Source organism: Sturnus vulgaris, unplaced genomic scaffold, assembly GCF_052056855.1.
Source record: "Sturnus vulgaris isolate bStuVul1 unplaced genomic scaffold, bStuVul1.hap1 Scaffold_137, whole genome shotgun sequence".
Lineage (NCBI taxonomy): Eukaryota > Metazoa > Chordata > Aves > Passeriformes > Sturnidae > Sturnus > Sturnus vulgaris.
The window spans coordinates 489,863-495,407 of NW_028276061.1; the positions used below are offsets into that span (position 1 = coordinate 489,863).

General features: G+C 42.6%; 1 long non-coding RNA gene across 1 annotated transcript; it reads left to right on the forward strand.

The window, feature by feature from the left end:
* The first annotated feature begins 253 nt into the window (after positions 1-253).
* On the forward strand, positions 254-3,568 carry LOC148219432 (uncharacterized). The gene is made up of 3 exons (XR_015799790.1): positions 254-323; positions 1,513-1,627; positions 3,506-3,568. It is a non-coding gene; the product is annotated as an uncharacterized LOC148219432 (long non-coding RNA).
* The last annotated feature ends 1,977 nt before the right edge of the window (positions 3,569-5,545 follow it).

Here is a 5,545-nt window from a genome sequence, read left to right on the forward strand (position 1 = left end):
GGGAAAGAAATTCCACCTCTGCCTCAATTTCTCCCTTTGTGTCCAACCAGATGGTATTGTTTACTAATCTAATATGGCATGTAGGAGGCTGAATCTATCTCTGTCCATCACAAGAAAAGAAACACTACGTTTAGCCAGGCTCTCTGAAAGCCACACAGTATTTCTTCTGTGCATGTCAATAATTTGTTCTTCTTTTCCTTCAGATGACCCTGTTAGATATGAACATTTGCACAGCAGAAGATGCTGAAGTTGTGCACTCCAACATGCTTCAGATGACTGAGAAACGAAAATGTAGGTTTGAAGAAGAAGTGGAGCACGTGGATGTACGTTTCTTTTATTTGATGACATATATCTTCATCACTCCTTGGGATTAGTCTGTTCTTCCTGTGCTCCCACCTGCAATGCCTTCTGCGTGGTAGGCTATTGATGTCACCTTAGAAAGAGGTCCATAGTGTGACAAAACACTCCAGAGAAACAGTTTGGTGTGGAAGAGTTTCATGTGGAAGTGTTCATAATTCTTGTGTTTATTATTTGTAATAGAAATAGATTGTATTTTTATGATCATTTCTATCTGAAATACATAGGATAGCGATGAATGACGTATGGCCCAGTCTGCTTAAGATCAGACTTTAGGAATAGCTGGACATGATCTCCCAAATGTCTTCCAATCTTTTCTATACATAAAAAAAGTCGGGCAGTTGTTTCTAAAGGGATAAATGATAGAATGTGATTTGGTGCTTTATGGTGCCAGAATAAACAGAAGTTTTGAGAATCCGCATTCTTACCAGTTTACTTGGAGACTGATTTTTTTTTACTCTCCAGATAGAAGGCACCATGTTGGATACCAGTCGTAAAATTCCAGGCAGCCTTTTATCATGTTACATATCCTCTTACTCATTCATTTCACCTTCCAGCAGTTTAGAAAGAACTTGTCCACTTGAATGTTTTTCTTTGGAGTGATTTGAAGGAGACGGCTAAATGGCCATAATCCAGGTAGAAACATAAAAACAAGGGTGTGCTATAAAGACAGGACTTCTTAATGCAAAGAGCCCTCTGAAATTCAAAATACCTGCTATAAAATTAAAAATGTAATCTTTGACTTTTAGATGGGAATTTCTACTCTTCAGTTTCATTCTGTCAGGTGCATTTTTGCTAACTGCTTGATTCATGCTGAATGGACAGTCCTGTCTTATTGTTGGTATGGCAACAGTGATAGAGATCACTGCTGCTTTCTGTAGAAAGTGGCTGCAAGTTGCTATGACGAGATCTTGTGCAGGTCTAGAGTTTGATTGGATGTGAGGTTCTCATTGTTTCAGAACACCAACTTGGGGTGGCAGTGTCAGAGGTGTTCATTATCTAGGAAGATTTTCATAGGCGATGAGTTTTGCTGAGGTAGCTTTCTCTTCTGGGTGTAGAAGATATGTGCACAATTAACTTCCTTGAATCCTAAATAGTTGGGGAGATTTTAGTATCTACGAAACCATTTTTACTAGCTTTTTTATGTGGCCTTAGATGATGAAAGTGATCTGGATACAATCTTAGAAAAAAGGAAAACGGTGAGCTGTGAGGAAGAGCTGAAGGAGTATTTGGAGAACACCCTTTCTTCTTGAGATCAAATTAGAACAAGGTATGAATTTTGTATGGTAAACTTAAAAGGTAGAGCATCTTTGCTTTGCATCTTTGAATATTGGTTGTACTACTTAGGCCTTGTTTTAATGCTGTTGTGTGAAGGTATGGAAAAAGAGTGCTTTTCACTTCATGTAAGAATATAGAATAATGTCCCTACTGAACAAGGTTAAGGCAAATAATGCCCACGCTTTAGGAATGGGACAAAGAAAGACTGCCAGCATTCAAAAACCATAGCACATCAGTATTACTGTGCATACCATCACATCCATGCCTTATTCAGAAGGTAAAAGTAGTAGTGCAGATTCTTGGATCACTGGAATCAGAAGTTGGTCTGCACCATCATCACTTCACTCATAGATTTGATCTCATTCAAAGTTCTAGGAACTCAGATGTTTAAGACAGCCAAGCACTGGCAACTTTAAAAACCATCTAAAAATGGGTACAATACTGCTCTCCTTCCTGAAGATCTTAGCAGCAGCTCTGAAGCCATAGAGGAAGCAGCACTGTTCACACACCCAGGAGGTCTTTCCTACCTGCTCGATCAGAGGCACATTAGAAGAGCAGTATGGACCTGAGGGGCAGATGCACATACCTTCACACACCTCGCAGTGGGACTGTGGTTAGAGCTGGAGGTTTGATACTCTTCCTAATAATTTGAGCCGTTAAAACATAGCCGGAGGTAAGAGACCAAGTGAAAATACAATGCCAGGTTGTGGAAAGAGAATGTTACCTATCTGAACTCCTACAAAAATTCCCCATCATTTTCTTTGTTTAGGAGACCAAGCCAATGTCCGTGTAAATGAAACCAAGTGTGAATATTGATTTTTTCTTGAATCAAGACTCAGCTTTATGTCCAAGTCAAAGGCAAATAAACCAGAAAGGCTCCGCTGAGCACAGTGCAGAACTAACATGGAAGACAGTCATTTGACCTCTTATGTAAGCAGTGTTGGAATGGTTCCCCATCCAAAAGGAAGGATGTCAAATGCTTCTTTGGAAATATTTTAACTTCTGTGCGTTTCTTTCTTTGTAATGAACTAATCTCTAACAAGCCAGGACGTGATTGTGTTCAGTAGAAACAGATCAATGGCAACATTTAGCCTAAAGGTTTTATGAGATTGATAAGGAAGTTCGATTTAGATTTAAAGGCACTGTAGTCATTTTAAATTTTATTTCTCTCCGTACTTGAGTCTCTTAAACAGGGACCTTCAATTGGACAGGAACGGGACACTGAAGCAAATTGTAATGGATGATGTAATGGCTTACCCAGAAGCATTTTGTGGGAATTGATTTCTTCTAGGTATCCATCAGCCAGCATTTTAGTGTGAAGGGAATCTTCAAACAGGTAAAACAAAAATTCCCGTTGGTTTCAAACCTGACTGCTATATTAATTTTTCACTTTGGAGAAAATTTTCATGACCTTTAAAATTCAGACTGTATCAAGTATTGTTTCAGCCATTGAAGAAAGTGCTTTTGATAGAGATAGGAGAGGGAAACCAAAACATTTCTCAGAGCCACACTTTGAGCTCTGTCCTTGTTACAAACGGCACTTGAGCAAATTCATTTGCCTTTGGAACAGAAAACGACAAGGTAACAGGCTTATCATTACGGATTTGAGCCTTCCAGGTTCTTTAGATAGTAAGTGATCTATTCAAGATGATCTCTTCCTGAAATAGATCCATTTTGAGAAGGGATATGGATTTCTTAGAAGAAAGCAAATCCCTATGTTAAAACGGGTGTTTTTTGTTGTTGTTTTGCTTTTAGAACTTGCAAGGCACAATCGACTTCATAGTTCGAGATGCAGATAAGAGCACGACATTCCAAACAGGTGTTTCTTTTTGGTTGTTTTCCAATCTGTCTATCTTTGGATTGTAACCAGTAGAACTGTGCTTGAACTGGAAAGAAGTAGCGGAGGTTTCAGAAGTGGAACATGCGGTGGAACAGTAAGCTGAGAGCATTGTGCAAGGAGAGGAAAGAGGGGAAAATGGGAAGAGTTTCCTGAGTCGGAAGGGACCCCTAGGGATCGTCAAAGTCCAACTCCTGGCCCTGCACAGACACTCCAACAGTCCCACCCTCTGCATCCCTGAGAGCATTGGCCAAACGCTCCTGGACCTCTGGCAGCCTTGGGGCTGTGCCCATTGCCTGGAGAACCTATTCAGTGCCCGACCAGCCTCTGAGGAAAAAAACCTTTCCCTGATAGCCAGCCTAATCGTCCCCTGACACAGCTCCTGGCATTCCCTTGGCTCCTGTCCCTGGTCGCAGAGAGCAGAGAGCAAAGCTGTCCCTGTGCTGCCCTTGGGAGGAGCTGAGAGGTCCCAAGTGAGGTGTGAGCTCAGTGTCCTCTCTGCAGCTGAACCAAATGCCCTGAGCCACTCTTTGTATGGCTTTCCCTCCAGCCTCTTCGCTATCCCTGTGTCCCTCCTTTGGACATTTCTCCAATAGCCTGAGGTCTTTCTGACGCTGTGGCATCCAAAATTGCCCCCAGGGCTTGAAGAGAGCGCAGTCCCAGCCCAGAGCAGAGCGGGACAATCGCCTCTCTCTCTCGAGCGGTGCCAGAAGATAGGGACAGTTGTCAAAAAATCAGCTAGAGAAAGAAATCTAACAGAGAAACAGGTGATCTTGGCACAGGAAATGGAAGAAGCAGAGGAAGAAGAAGATGAGGAGAGGATTCCTTGTAAAAGTGAAGAAAATGAGCATGCAGAACAGGGACTAAGCATTATGCAGGTAAGTGAGCAAGATAATAAGTTTGAAAGTGAAGGCAGTTTTGTCCAAAAGAAGGAGGAATAGGAAGTCTTTTTGCTGAGAATGAATAGAAAGTTTTTTTGCATTTAGTTTGTATACGAAGCGCACAGGGCTCTAGATCCTTTTGTGGGAAAACGGAGTGTGTAAAGTTGCCAATCATTTTGGACCGAATTTGGAGGTTTTTGGGGTCCCAGGTGAATTTGGGGTTGAATTCTGGGGATTTGGGGGTGCCCAGGTGAATTGGGGGGGGGGGGGGGGCGGGGATTTGGGGAGATCCAGGTGAGTTTTGAGGGGTCCTAGGTTGATTTTGGGGGAGAATTTGTGGAATTTTGGGTATCCCGGGTATCGAGGTTTGGGGTGAATTTGTGGAATGTGGGGAGTCCCAGTTGAATTTTAGGGGGAATTTCTGGAATTCTAGGGATCTCAGGGGAATTTGGGGGTGAATTTGGTGAAGTTTAGGGTATACATGTGAATTTTAGGGTTCTCAGGTGAGTTTTGGGGATGCCAGACGGATTTTGGGGTGAATTCTGTCGATTTTGGGGTATCCAGGTGAGCATTTGGAAGTCGTGGGAGAATTTTGGGATGAATTTGGGGGGATGCAGGTGGATTTTCCAGGGAATTTTGGTGATTTTTGGGAGTCCCAGATGAGTCTGGGAGTGAATTTGGTGGATTTGGGGGTATCTGGGAGGGTTTTGAGGGGGATTGGAGACATTTTGGAGTGAATTTGGGAGGTGTTGGGGGGACTGGGTCTTGGGGGTGATTTGAGGGATTTTGGGGGTTGCAGGTGGGATTTTGGGGTGAAGCCCTGGGATTTGGGGGTCCCCCGTGAATTTTGGGGTGAGTTTGTGGAATTTTGGGAGTTGCCAGGTGAGTGCTGAGCATCCCAGGGGGGACTTCGGGGTGAATTTTGGGGATTTGGGGCTTCCCAGGTGAATTTCTGAGGTGAAAAGGTTCAAAAAGGTTTTTTTTGAAAACAATTTAAAGCCAGAAGGTTATTGAAAATTAATAGATGTGATGCAAGTAGGTAATATGCAGACAATACACACCGAGACAAATCATGGGAAAAATAGAGTGTTAACACGAGTGTGTGACGATGGGATCAGTATAGCTAAGGCTGAGTTGAAGCTGAATTTGGAAAAGCATGCCAAAAATAAGAATAATAAAGGCACCTACGGGT